The 14733-nt window shown below is 38.1% G+C and overlaps 1 long non-coding RNA gene across 4 annotated transcripts in view; it reads left to right on the forward strand.

The window, feature by feature from the left end:
* Positions 1 to 14733, forward strand: part of LOC125329335 — a 96229-nt gene that overhangs the window by 65662 nt on the left and 15834 nt on the right. For 2 of the 4 annotated variants that reach the window (XR_007205126.1, XR_007205125.1), the window contains 3 exons: positions 3372 to 3464; positions 5793 to 10758; positions 12218 to 12625. This is a non-coding gene — a long non-coding RNA (uncharacterized LOC125329335). The remainder of the gene's footprint in view (positions 1 to 3371; positions 3465 to 5792; positions 10759 to 12217; positions 12626 to 14733) is intronic. The other 2 variants (XR_007205130.1, XR_007205127.1) reach the window with 2 other exon arrangements.

The raw sequence follows: 14733 nt of genomic DNA on the forward strand, positions 1-14733 counted from the left end.
ACATACTTACAAATGTTGTAATAATTTACTAATTAAGTTGTACTACATTTAAGAGTGAGAAGAATAGAGGCTCAATGACATTTTTCACATAATACGCAAGTCCTTTGTACTTAATACTTCAGTTTGCTCTAACTTTTTCTTTGTCCCTGCTGTCCCCACCATGCATTTTAAAAGCTTGCATGGGATTTATTCTTTTTGTTTCCATGGCAACAATGAGACTGATCCCTCAGATATGAAAATCTCCATTTATTCTGAAAATTGTTTCCTGGCAGGATGTTCTTGGATCTGAATCTTGCAATTGAATATACATGAATTTTATCTTTACACATATCCTGTATATTGTATGTAGTCAGGGATAGAGATATCTGGCCTGCTTCCTAGGCTATTTATTGTACTAGCTGATGGTTTTGTTGGGCTTTAGTTTCTATCTGGAATTAGGAGTTAACTATTTTGCTGGCCTTTGAACTAATATAACCACATTTTTGGCTGTGAAGCCTGTGACATTTCTGCTTCCAGAAAAATGAATGCAAATTTTGTTACTTCAACAGAGGAAAGCAAGAGCACATCTGCTACTTAGCGTATTTGATCATTTTAGTTGAATGATGATAGACATTGCAAAGAATTGTTTATCTGGGTTTGTGGATTCATCTTCCAATCAGTTATTCAAAAAGTTACAGATGATAGTTTCACTATATTTATGTTGGGACCCATTTTATTTTACAAAGCTCTTAATTAATCTTGCAAATCAATAGGAAAAAAATCCCCGTGCCTTGTTTGCTAAACCGTCTACTTTGTTTGTCATTCCTTCTTATCCTTGATTAAATTTGAAATCAGATAACTTCGCCTGCAAGCATGAGGAATGTTAAGCTCAGACACCTGAGTAGAAGTGAAATTGGACCAGAAATAAATGCCTCAAGATTTGTGACTGCAGTGAGACAAATAACAGAGCTGGTGGTAAAGAAAGAGAAGTACTATGATGACGTCCTCAGTGTTTCCCACATTCATCAGCTTCAGCTTTTTTTTTCTGTTAGCTCTGTACCCATTCAACCTCTGACAGTAACAGGTTAAGCTATGAAGAGCCACTTACTTACATGGGAGTCAAATATCCAAATGTCTTGCTAAAGGAGCTTAAAGTACTATAATTAACCCATCACAAAGTATAATATACCAAAAATGCTTTTTAAAGTTTGATCTACTAATGATGCTCAGCATGCATTAACATTTTCCCCATTTTTTTATATGTCATACTTCAGTGGTTAGATAAATACTCTGATTGCCATAATTTTTATGGCACTTTGAGAGTCCAAGTTGATAACTGCCATTAATCACAATCTCAGCAGCACAGCACTTTGAACATATCTACCACAGAGTTCTGAAAGCAGTGACCAATAAGGGACATAACTTTTTCTGTTTAATACAAAAAACATGTGCTTCATTGTTTTATATCCACATAGCATTTCAAGCACAGAAAACCTCCGAAAGCCCTGACTGTTATGGAGATTGTTTGTGTTCCTTGTACTCAGGACAGGTTTTTTTCCCCTTGAGAGCTAGAATACAAACTTACAGTGGTTAAACTTTGTTCATGGTCATTCATATTGTACTCAACTACGATAAAAGCCCTCTGGCCTCTGACACCATGTAGTTTCTGACTGAGAGTCACAGGGAGATAAGCAGTTGCAGAAAAAGTGAGCTATGGACTAACAAATAGGAAAAATATCAGTACTGGAAATATCACTATCAGGAATTGTTCATGAGTTGGCGCTGATTTAGCAATTTTACAGTATTCTCTTTAACAATGAAACAGCTACTGAACATAAATTTCTGAACAAAAGGCAAAATTCAGTATAGATAATATCAAGTTTCATGATTTTGGTAGCTTGTCTGGGATTCTTTTTTAGGGGTAAAGGGAGGACCTAGTTTATGCAGCTTTGAACTATGACCTGATATTAATGAGTTTACAGGTTACATACACAGATGTTCTGAGTTATCAGATCTGCCATGATTTTTCTATAACAAAGTGTTAGTTCATTCACATGCATTTTGGTGGTTACCTGTATGTCCATATACATGCTATAATTCCTTTAATATATACATAATTCATTATATGTTTAAAATACATTTTTTTCTTGTATTTTAGTTATTTCAGCAGTTCAGTTGGAACATTGTCCATTAATAGATCACTAAAGAAGTTACAAACTGAAGCACTTAGACTGATGTTTCTGTGTAAACCAGATATTTTAGCATCATTAGTCAATCATTAATAATATAATTGAAAAAATTTGGGGGTAGAAGACGAAGTAAAGAATTAAACTATATTATGACTTTATACACATTGTTGAGGAGGTTTCAAGTGTAAGTTATGTAAGAAATAGTATATTGAATGATAAAACTTTTTATTTTGTTGATATAAACTATCATTCCGTAGTTCGAACATTAGTGCTCATGTAAGATTAATGTTTTTGCACACAACATGAGCACTAAACACCGAAAGTATTTGAGATAAACTTGTAGAGTTCAGTATTGTTGGGGTTCCTCCCGCCAGCCATGTGGTCCTGGGAGAGGGGCCCTGGGAGGGAGGCACAGGGTTTCCCTGCCCCTGGTCAACCTTGTTCCCCATTGGTTGTTTTGTGTTCCCCTGCGCGGGCAAGGACCCTCTGGTTCCATGATTGACACGGTTTCCTTGGCAGATCCCAGCCATGTGGCTGGAGAAATAAACATCTCTGAAAATATCTACCAAGAACCTGTCCATATGTATTCTTTTCCACAGGCCTTGTTGTCTGATACACATGTTGCAACATCCCCATTACAACACAGTATCTCATGGAATTAATTTATGGGATGTATAAAAAAGTCCGAAGAAATAAGTGAAATTGAAAGTCGTTGTCCTTGAAGGCGCTTAAAATTGGAATATATGTCACTATAAATAGAAGCTGACTTAGCCTATATTCAGTCTTCTTATTTTTAGACAGGATATTAATTTTTTAATTTTTAATCTTTACAACCGCTCTTCTCCAATTTAAGTGACCAGCCTTCTTCATAGTTCATTAATATAGAACTTTTTATTGTCTTTTGAACAGACCATATTTTTGCCCTAACATAAAACGATAACAATTTTCATGGCCTATTATACTGAGGAGGTCAGACTAGATTAACTAAAGGTCTCTTTTGGCCTTAAAAACCTTCTTATGTAGTAGCTTTTTGCTGGAAATGTCATAACAGTCCCAAGTCCTGTCTGACTGCATGCTATTAAATTAAGTTATATGCTTATTGAAAGCTAATTTGTTTCTTAAAAAGCACAATTAAGTCAAAAATATTGCATTTAAAAATATGAGGAAAATTCTAATCCCTTTCTTTTATTATTTTCTGACCAGGTTTTTACATATTATCCACAGCAAGTGTGTTTCTTGCAGGCATATGCTAAGGCATACATTTCATACGTGAATTAACTCCCCAGGCAAAGAAAGGTATGTAGTGTCTTTACTGGAGTAGTTCCTTGGTAAACTTTTATGGGTTTGTGGGGTTTTTAGTTTGCTTGGTGTTGTTTTGTTTAATTGGTTGGTTTTGGGTTTTTTTTAATTGGAGCTTCTGTATTCTTGACTCAAGTTCATATGTAGATATCCAGTTTAGCTAGATGAGTAAAGTTAGATGAACCTCACAGCCATAGTGCTAAGATGTGTAACAATTCTTAGCTCCTAGGGCATTTGGGCTACCAGTAAGTTTCAACTCCTTTGCAAGATGAATATTTCTTCCTTGAATAAAAGAAGGTGATGCCAGTTGTGACCTCTGGCCTGGAGGTAGTGTTTTAACTATCCTGAATATCGTTTTGGTGGTGATAAAAGCAAGACCATCAATTCAATTCCAAAGAAACTACATAGTAACAGCCACTTTCCAGATCTCCGTGCTCCTGTCGTACCTTGCACTGACTTCTTTTATTCATGAGTATATTTCATACAAATGCTGAGCCAACCTTGAAGTAAATCATGCGTCTGTACATTGCCTTAGGGAAGCAGGCTGGTGTGGGGTATGCCCAGCCACTGCCCTGGAGGGAGTTGTGGGGTATGCCCAGCCACTGCCCTGGAGGGATGTCTGCTGAGATAAGGAGATTCAGCAATCTCCCAGCAGGACTCCCTGGAAAGGCAAGTACTTTAGGGTCATGGCGAGGAAAGGTAGACCCACAATCCTTTGGGAGACACTATGCAGATCATTCTGTAAGCCATTAGTCTGTCCCAGACCCCCTGTAATCCATTGGTCCCCTTGCTGATCCCCTGTATCCCTATAAAAGCAAGATCAATTGGCCCCTGTGGCTTAGAGAGAGCCCGTCCCTGGCTTCCCCCTTCGCCGGAGGGGACCAACAATAAAGCTACCTTCGTGTGGAACCAGCCATACGGGCCATCTCGTCTCTCTCTCCGGTCTGGTTTGGCCTGGAGGCTGCCCTGCAGAGCTGAGCTGGGATCACGAGCTGATAATCACTAAAGAGCTGACAGCCTCTGCAAGGGCCCCTCTGCCAGCAGCTGAGAGGAAGACACCGGACCTTGGGAAGGCGATTCCTTTCGGGACCATCTCCCCAGACTGGTCATCTCTTCCTGGGTCGCAGCCTCGGACCCCATCACCAGCTGTAATAGGCTGGTATGTCACATTCCCGGTCTCCTGAAGGTTGCATGTAAATTTTACAAATATCTCAGTATTTGTTCCTTGTTAGTAGCCTAGGAACAGGATATACAAGTTCCAGCTACAGCACAGAGGATGGGCCTTTACGGGAGGACTGAAACCATTTTTGACATACTATTCCTTTAAAGGGTGGTACTAGGATACGCAAATCAGTCAGATCAAACACTATAAAGGGGATCAGGAAAGGAGAACAGATGTTTGCCTTTTTCTACTCATTGGATGGATCATCCAGCAGTGCCATTCTGCTTCATTTTCTTTGTCCTGGAATGAATGCCAGTTGCACCAGATGCAGATAATTTGGTGACTATATATGTAAAATATATATGAAATAATATCCTAAATGAGTTTATAATTTTCATACAATATGAAAGGCAGACATTTGTCTATTTTCAATGTGAGTATGCTCATTCTGCACCTGAAATCTCCTCGGCGTGCATTAGACATACTCTTTGAGCTGTGAATTCAGTGATCCTACAACTGAATACAGTGACAAAGGTATGGGTTCCAATTAAGGTGTGAATAGCTCATTTTCTGTTTCTTCCCACTATGGGACAAACTGTGCTCTTGAAAAACAAAAATACATCAAATGGAAGGTGTTTTAGAGATATACTTACTCATGTTTTCTCCTGCATTCAAAATATTGTTAACTTTTCATTTTCAATTTTGCATTATTCTGAATCATAAGGTAGAGTGCATGGTATAAAAGGCCAGATAAGAATAAAATGTTATTGCTGTATTTGTACTGGCTTCAGCTTAGAATGCCTCCTGCTTAAGTTTTTCCAAAAATTTCCCTTTACACATAGATGGAGTATTCCTATATTATTTTTATTTAAGTTAAAGTTCAGACACTCATAAATGTGGTATTTAAATTATGGGTAGGGAAAACCGAAACATAACTCATCAAAAAAAAACCCCATCCAAAACAACAGAAGTCCCTTAGATGTTGAAATTCTGATTCAGTGTAAAAATAGAGTAATTTTTTCCTGAGTTTCTCAACAAACTGTACATAAGGAACAATGAGTTTGCTTCACAAAAAATCGTAAGAAAAATACCATTTAAAAGTTTTGCCAAAACACAATGATTTTTCAAAATCTTTCTACTTTCTTTTTTTTTTTTCTGGACAGCTTTTGAAATATCATATTGTGATTATGGCAGTAATGGTATGTGGTTCTTTTTTTATCCTACTGCATATGTTTAATATAAGCACTAATAGTTTTAATTTTAGTTTGTCTATGGTCAAAGACCCTTTGATGTCTCATGTGAGACTATTTTTAACTTCACTAAAGACGTGCAATCACCTTTGAGTCCATTCTGTTACGCTGGGTAATTAAACACAAATATTTGATGTTGGTTTTATTTCATTCTAAATCACCTTACATGTATGAATTATCAATGTCAAAAAGGGAAAAATATCCTCAAATCATCACTCCCCTTCTCTCTGACTTGAGTGCTGGTGGATTTACTGAAATCTGCTATTAGTAAATTCTTGGATTATATACTTACGCCTCAGGTACTTCTATCCAGTTTTCTACACCCCTAGGTGCTCTCTCAGAAAAAAAAAATCCAAGTTCAAAGGTGTCTTATAATACCTTAGCTCATCTTAGTTGCATGAAACAGATAAGTAATTCATAAAGATCAAATTAAAAAGTGACATTTTCTAACTTCTTCAGTCTCTGTGCTACAGATTGCTTGAGTGCATCTTTGTCAAAGCAGGGAATTTGGCTCACAGATTTTAAATTATTTGAGCATTTTGGTTCTGAATATTACTATTGATTTAAATCAAATTGCTTTGAAAAGTAAAGTTTCAATGTAGGGTTTCTTAGGTGAACATGATAGTTGCCTCTGTGAAACTGCAAAGGGGTGTTTGGTTTTATTTTACTTTATCAGTAAGTAAGTAAGCTGTCTAGTATTCTACATTGAAACACAGAACCCTGAATGAAACTTTGTGTAGAAAACATCAGAATTTAAGATCACATAATGAACTGTACTGCTGGAAATACTGTCTATGAATTGATACATCTCTTACCCTTCAGCTCCCCTCTCACAGCTACTATTGTTAATATCTGGGATCCTCTTCAGAATAACTTAAGGTTTTTCAGTCAAAGGACACTCCTGTATGGTTATTTCACCCTAACCCTAGCAAACTGTTTCTCAAACTTGGTATGGTGTTTCACCTTTGAAATAACACATGCTGCAAAGAATTGAAAAGAACAGGTTTATGTGTTTAAGCTGCTGCCCACCAACCAATTTTTGATTCTGTGGAGTGTGGCAGATAAATAGATTATATACCACATTTTAATTTCTTCCCATTGGAGTAACCACCATTTGGTAAAAAATTATAGAAACCCTTCTGTTTTAAGAACAGAAGAATACTAGTTTTACTTGAGCTTGTTTGAAGATCCAGTGCCTGGATAGGGCTGATAGGGCTGTAGCAAGTCATCAAAGGTTTAGAGAGAAATTATTAACTCCTCAGCTTACCATATCTAGTAGAAAACATTGTTAAATGAATGAACTTCTATGGCTTGTGTTCTTCTTGGGGCACACATGGGTATTTCCCTACTTTCCAAGTCTCCCTCATTTCTGGATGTCTAAGAAGTAATTTGTAATGTATGTTACTAATAATACAGCCAGCAGAGTGGATAAGGTGAAAAAAAAAGGTTCAGCTATGTTTTTCAGTATAGAAATATGGTATATGGTAGCAGTATACATTAATCACATATTTTCTACGTATATGTATAGAAAAATAGACAGTGGATATCAGATATCACATTTTTGTAATGTAAATATAGAAATCAGTGAAGTTTATGCATTTTCAGCTTTTCACATTCACAGGCAGCATCATTGCGCATACACTGAGAGCTGAACAAAACTATTCATTTTGTCTGAAGGATAAAATACCCTATTCCTCTACATATACATTTTTCCACAGAAATAATCCATGGGACAAAAAAATCAAATAACTTTCTTCTAAACACTGCAGAGGAGAAAGTCTATGATATCAGCTTTGTCAAGTGACAATAATTTAAAATATGTTCTTACTTTACTGAGGGATAATGTTATCACTGCAGCGCTCTCAGTCAGAGTAAGGTGGTTCATCCTGTGGATCCTGGAGCATTAATAGTGAACATCACACTAGCAATTCTTCTTGCACTTGAACTTTTACAACTTAAGTTCAAAACTGATTCAAATTTAGCAAAAAAATACCAACAATTTCTCTTGGACATCCTTCTATTCTGGGCAGTTATACAGTGACTGATTCTGAGAAATATATATTTGCATTAGATACAGATAGAAATGAAGAGGTTAAAGAAAGCATAGTTGAAAAGACTCATGCACATTGTGTTTTACCATCACAGACCTTATAAAATGTCACAAAGACTTACCTTTGTCATTCTGGTGCTACTTGGTCTTACAGACATTTATCTGAAAAAAACCCAAACCCTGCTGAAGTAATTAAATTTGCCTGAGATGTCACCCCCAGAAATAAGGGCTAATATGTCTACCTTTCATTGGTAGCGAACATGCATTTATAACTCCTACATGCCAATATTAACACAGACACTGCACTGTATTTCTTCTCAAATAAATTTCCTCCAAAACTCCAAAATTTCCTCTTTCCTTTTTTGAGGCACTGATAGATACACATGGAGGTCATGTTAAAGGAAGAGTATACAGTAAAATCTCTTCTCCAAGCCAGAAACAAAGGTAATTGAGCAAAGGCGCATTTATAGAAGACTGACAGGAGAGACTGCAATGTGAGACAGACCCATTTTTTGCTAAATCCTTTTTTCCCTGTGATATCTTGCTCTCTCTCGCTCAAAAATGTTTTGATTTGACTAAGTTTTCTAAGTTACTGTAATTTGCTGTCTTTAAAGGAGTTTGGAAAATACAGGGTTTCTATCACGTCCATCATAGCTAAAGAAATAAAATGTCAGAGGACAAAGAGTAGTATCTCTTGCCCCCGTGATTGTGTTCAGTGCAGTGCAGAGTGACAGCAAAAGCTGTCACTGTGGGGCCAAGGCATAGATTTCCAAATTACTCCTTCTCCATTAAAACAAACAAACAAACAATAAACCAAAAAATTCCCAAGCCCAACCACAAAACCTCAAGGAGACTCACAGAGAGCAAGGGGACAGAATGGACAAATGACTTCCTATCAGTCACAGTAGGGCAGGTAAAACAGGTGTGTGAATGCAGGTTTGCCAGGCCCTGGAGTTAGCAATCCCACTGTAGGAGAAGCCATCCTCTCTGCAAGAGACTTCATGTAATGTTGATTGAACATCCACACTGTAGAACACCTGCATTTTATAGTGTGCCATGAGAGAATTTTTTCACCTGGCTTTTACCACAAAAGCTTGATTTTGAAGCCTTTGTTCCCTTTATTATTTGCTTTTTGATTAAACATCACCCATTGTTATATATTCTGAGAAATGCTGGCCCTGCAGCGATTGTAAATCGATAGCTAGATGTGGAGGAATAGGAAGGGAAAGGGGAAAAAAAGGAAACGAGAAAAGTTTCTTACTGCTAAGTGAGAAAGAAAGTTAATAAAAATAGGTCAGGCAATTTCAACCTTTTTTCATATGAAACAAATGGTCTAATCTTAAGTAGGAGTCACACATCAGGATCTTCAGTGTATCTGGGGCTCATCAGGAAGTGGCATACAAGTAGTGATATAAAAATCCTTTTTCACGGATATCAGGAAGTTTGCAGTATAAAAGATTATCCTGCAAAGAATTTGTATTACATCTATCTTTTTACCTAGGATTGAATAAATATTGCAGAAATTAAACTGATATGTTATCCAGGTCATGTATTCAGCAATGACTAAGCCGAAGAAGCATATATGAAAATATCAAAATTTTTTCTTAAAAATCTGTAGAACAGTAGTCTAAATGGATGAAAAAGGAAAACAGAAGGTAAGGGGGTTTTTTTTCATCTCAAAGGACAATCATTTTAATTGTGTAGTTCCTGGAAATAAAAAAAAAAAAAAAAATCTTTCATAATGCAATGAAATGATATTTGAAGTAACTCACATACAAAATCTACAGACTGAAATACTACTGAACTCCTATTTATCAGTCTGCTGTAATTAAATTCATCATGCAATCTTGGAAAAAAAAAAAGAATGTATTTAAAATACAGAAGGGGAAGAAACTTCCATATTCGGGCATAAAAATAGGAGACATTCAAGTGGCATGAAGTTACAATTCAGGAAAGATTTTGTTAGTTGTATTTGGAGCGCAACTATAGCAACTGTTAGCATGTGTCACTGCCTCTAATGGTATATGGGTTCAATCAGAGCACACAGAATACCAGATGGGACTGAAGGAAGCTGTCAGCAGAAAGACACTATGCTCTCTGATTTTTGCATTCCTGTGCAAAAAGCCACTATTGTCAATTGTTTTTATCTGTAAAACCAGTGCTTTTGTTATAAATCTTGGCATGGTCTGGGATTACAAAGCCAGCAAGTACCAGATGGCTGAAGAGACTCAGGCCAGGTCTAGGGCCTCCTGCCAGCCTTGTTTCTGCAATCAGGAGTATGCAGTAATATGATCCACGTTCAACACGTCTGGGTGAACAGATGCTCCTCACATGTAGACACAGTAAGTACACTGGCAAAACTGTAGCATGACTGGTAGACAGATGCCTGATGAAAGTAAGGAAGAAGATTATTTAGACGAGTGCAAAGCACAGCGTTGCTGGAATACAGAATAGTTGCAATCTGCTGTGCTGGTTTTGACTGGGTTAGAGTTAGTAGCTGGTACGGGCCTGTGTTTTGGATTTGTGACCTGGTAACACAGGATATTTTGATTATTTACACAGTGTCAAGGACCTTTCTGTTTCTCACCCCATCACACCAGCAAATAGGCTGGGGGTGCTCAAGGAATTGTGAGGGGACACAGCTGGGACAGCTGACTCCAACTGAGCAGAGAGATATTCCATACTGTATGTCATCATATTCATCATACAAAGCTGAAGAAAGAAGGAGGAAGGAGGGAACACGTTCAGAGTGATGGTGTTCCCAGGTCACTGCTACATGTCATGGAGCCCTGCTTTCCTGGGGATGGCTGAACACCTGCCTGCCCATGGGTAACAGTGAATGAATTCCTTGTTTTGTTTTGTGTGGGGGGGTTTTGCTTTACCTATTTAACTGTTTTTGTCTGAACCCTCACATTTTCTCACTTTTACTTTTCTGATTTGTTTCCCCATCCTGCTGGTGGGGGGAGTGAGTGCAGGACTGTGTGGACCTTAGTCGCCAGCTGAGCTTAAACCACAACATCTGTGATGAAAAATTAGCCTTAGCATAGGCATTGCTTTAGATGGTAATGAATATCAACACCATGTCAAGATTACTTTGCCATTCAGAAGGCAGATGTTAATATGAAATTGTGTCTTTGCTCAAACAGAAAAAGAAATTACGTTGACCACTGAGAGAGCTGTCCTTTCCCAAAAAATTTGAAGCATAAATTTCTAAGGGCCAGAAGAAAGATTAAAACCACTCCATGGTGAGCACTCTGATGATACTGTGAGAATCTTCTGCAAGAACATGGAACTGAACTGAGGTTACCCAAATCTTGTTCTAGTATCCTCACAGAAGGCTGCTTGGCCTCATATACTGACATGCAAATATGTTGAAATTAAATATTTCCTTCATCATTTTTGTGTTCTTGTAGTTCTTAGTTCCATCATCTGTGAGGATTATTTCTCTTTAGTAGAAACAAAAATCTAAACCATCATTTCTCTGAGAGTCAAGTTGCTGTGCTATGCAACTACATACATCTTCAGCAATGATAAATGCCAGCAGAATGAGCTCCCTTTTCTCTGCAATATGTCAGGCAGTCCATCCTGTAGCTGAAAATTTCTGATGAAATTTAGCTTTTCCTTGCACTTTTCTTATCTTTTTCACAGAATCCTATTTATTCCCTGTTGTGGATTGCTTTTGGAAGATTTTGTGGGAAAGGTGCAATGAGGATGCAGAAGGTGATGGGAAAAAAAGTCTTGAGTGCCAAATGAAAGCATCAGCTGTGAGATTTGAAATTATTCTTTAACTTTTGTGTGTTTCTTTATCAGAATCATAGAATATTTCAAGTTGGAATGGACCCTTAAGGAACACTGAGTCCACCTCCCTGCTCCTATAGGACTACCTTAAAACTATACCATATGATTAAGGCCACCGTCCATACAATCCTTGAACTCTGACAGGCTTAGTGTAATTTCCCTGGAGAGCCTGTTCCAGTGAATAACCACCTCTTCATGAAGAACCTTTTCCTAGTATCCTGTCTGAGCTTCCCTGACACAACTTAATACTATTTCCTTGTGTCCTATCACTGGTCACCTGAGAGAGATCAACACCTCCCGTTTCACTGCTCTCCTAAGGAAGGTGTTGGCTGTGATGAGGTCACCCCTCAGACTTTTCTTCTCCAAACTGAACAAACCAAGTGTCTTTAGCTGCCCCTCATAGGTCTTGCCTCTGAAAATTTGTACCATCTTGGCCACTCTCCTTTTGATACAATCTAAGCGTGTGATGTCTGTTTTTCTAATATTTCAGACCCCAAACCTGAAACCTGTACACAGTCGCCAAGGTGAGGCTGGACCTGTGCAGTGTACAGTGGGATAATCACCTCCCTCGACCAGCTACTGATGCTGTACTTGATGTGCCCAGGATTTGGTTGGCCGTTCTGGCTACCAAGGCCCACTGTTGACTCATATTCAACTTGTCATTGACGAGGACCTCCAGATCTCTTTCTACAGGGCTGCTGTCTAGCTTCTTGTCCACCAACTTGTATATATAACTGTGATTTTTCTATCCCAGGTGGAAAAAACAGAATTTGCTCTTGTTGAATTTCATACAGTTTGTGATTGTCCAACTCTACAGTCTATGCAGATCTCTCTGTAACATCTCTCTGCCCTCAATGGAGTCCACAGCTCCTAGTTTAATATCATCAGCAAATTTAAGGTACATGCATCCAAATAATTTATAAAAATATTAAAGAACATTGGCTCTAAAACTGAGCTTTGGGTGACCCCACTTGTATCTGGTTGCCAGCCAGATACAATACCATTTAGCATATTTCTTTAAACCTCACCTATCAACCAACTGCTCACCCAACAAACAAAAACATATTGAAGTGACACCGCCAGCCGACAGTAAGGTATTTGTTTGAGAGGCTTCTGAACTGAATAGGCAGAAAGAAGTGAGGCTGCTAGCACCCTCATGTCCCAAGGTCAAGCCAGAAGTAAGGATGAGGACAAACCTGGATAGGCACAGTCACACTGTACCAAATATGCACACATATACACAGCTGGCCACACAAATTAAGACGGACAAAAGCACACATACAAATGGAGATGGTACAAATGGACTAATCTTATCCCCTTCTATGGCAATTCATGGTAAAGGTCTAATAATGAGAAGCATATATATATATATATCTATATATCTATATATATATCTCGCTCTATATATATATAATATGTGGGTATCCATATTATATATGTAAGTATGTCCTACCACTAAGAACAGTGGCTGTCCCAAGCCACTCAGCCTGTCTAGCAGTTGCTTCCTCCAGGAACCCTCAGACCACATCAGTCTCCCTGCTATTCAGCACAGATTTATGGCCACTCCAATAACTGGCTCCCAAGCCCCTTATCCTTCTCTTTGAGTATCCCAGCTTGATCCTGGCTGGCAGTCATGCACTGTCATACATACACACACAATGTGCACATGCTCTGGTCTCTCCAGCCACTGACACCACAGACAGATAGATCCTGAGGTTCTGATTCTTGGTCCCATGCTAGTTGCCAGCACTCGTACACCTGTACACACACATGCACAGTGATAGAGAGTCCCTCACCCAGGAAAACAGATAGAAATGGCACTTAATAAGAAAACAGGATGGACTAGGTTTATCAGGCATAGAGTATGTCTGGACCAAGATACTGCCCAGCCACCTGTTTATGTGTGACCAGCCCCTTTTGTAATTTTACCCCTTTGCCCTATGCTTGTTCCTTGCCAAACACTTTGACCTTTCTTGCCTGTGAGTCTTCCTAATGTGACACCTAGACACTATTGCTGAGGTTCTCCTAGGACAAGCCTAACAGCAGCTGAGGCCGACGTCTCTTATTGGGGATCTCCCCCTCGTCACTGTGCCTCTGTGCTCCTTTCTGTATCATGATGAACCTTAAATCACATAAAGGCACTTTTTAAAATTAAAAAATATAGGGTTTTGTCTATAGTGATGGTTTGGCAAGCTCAGACTAATACACTTTATAATCCTATAATCATTTTACAGCACTCGTCATGGTGCCTGTCCTTCCAAGCACTGTTTAACAAAGCTACTATTTTTTGTTACGACTAACTCTATCCACTCTTGGTAGGAGATGTGGAAATACTGTGGAAGTACCTCAAAATATTCTTTAACTTAAATCAGTGTAACACATTGAATTCATACAGAAACACACTTGTGGATGTATGTGCCAATCTCCTTCAATAATCAGCTGAAGTGTTTTAGACTATTTCTCTTGTGCATTACATGTTAGTATAAGCAATAGAACTGACTCAGTAACAGGTTCATAAGGGAGAAGAGTCAGAAAATCTTATTGAGTTGCCTTTGCAACTCAGAATTAAGCTGTGGGGGTCTCCACCCATTCTTATCTCCTGCAAAAATTGGAGATGATGGACTATCCCAGCTATGTATTAATAGCAGAAGTAGAAAATATGCATATATTCCGTTAAATTCATCACTTTGTTTCCACCAGAATGTAATTCAGGAGGATGAATGTCCTGTCCTAGTCAAACGAAATATCATTTACAAAGCTTCTTATGTATCCTATCTCAAGGGACAAGGCTGCTGCATTGATTAAGCTCTAGAATATTTAAATACAAAGACAAATGCATTTCATGTATAATTTGCGTTATCAAGACTCAGAGAAAATGAAGTCTTGCATAGCTTAGCAACGCAGACTAATTTTAAAATTTTCATTTAATTATGTGATTATTCCAAAATAGAGAAGAAAATTTTAAAAATTAAAAGCATTTATATAAGTTCATATAAAAACCAAAGG

Source organism: Corvus hawaiiensis, chromosome 1 (genome assembly GCF_020740725.1).
Source record: "Corvus hawaiiensis isolate bCorHaw1 chromosome 1, bCorHaw1.pri.cur, whole genome shotgun sequence".
NCBI lineage: Eukaryota > Metazoa > Chordata > Aves > Passeriformes > Corvidae > Corvus > Corvus hawaiiensis.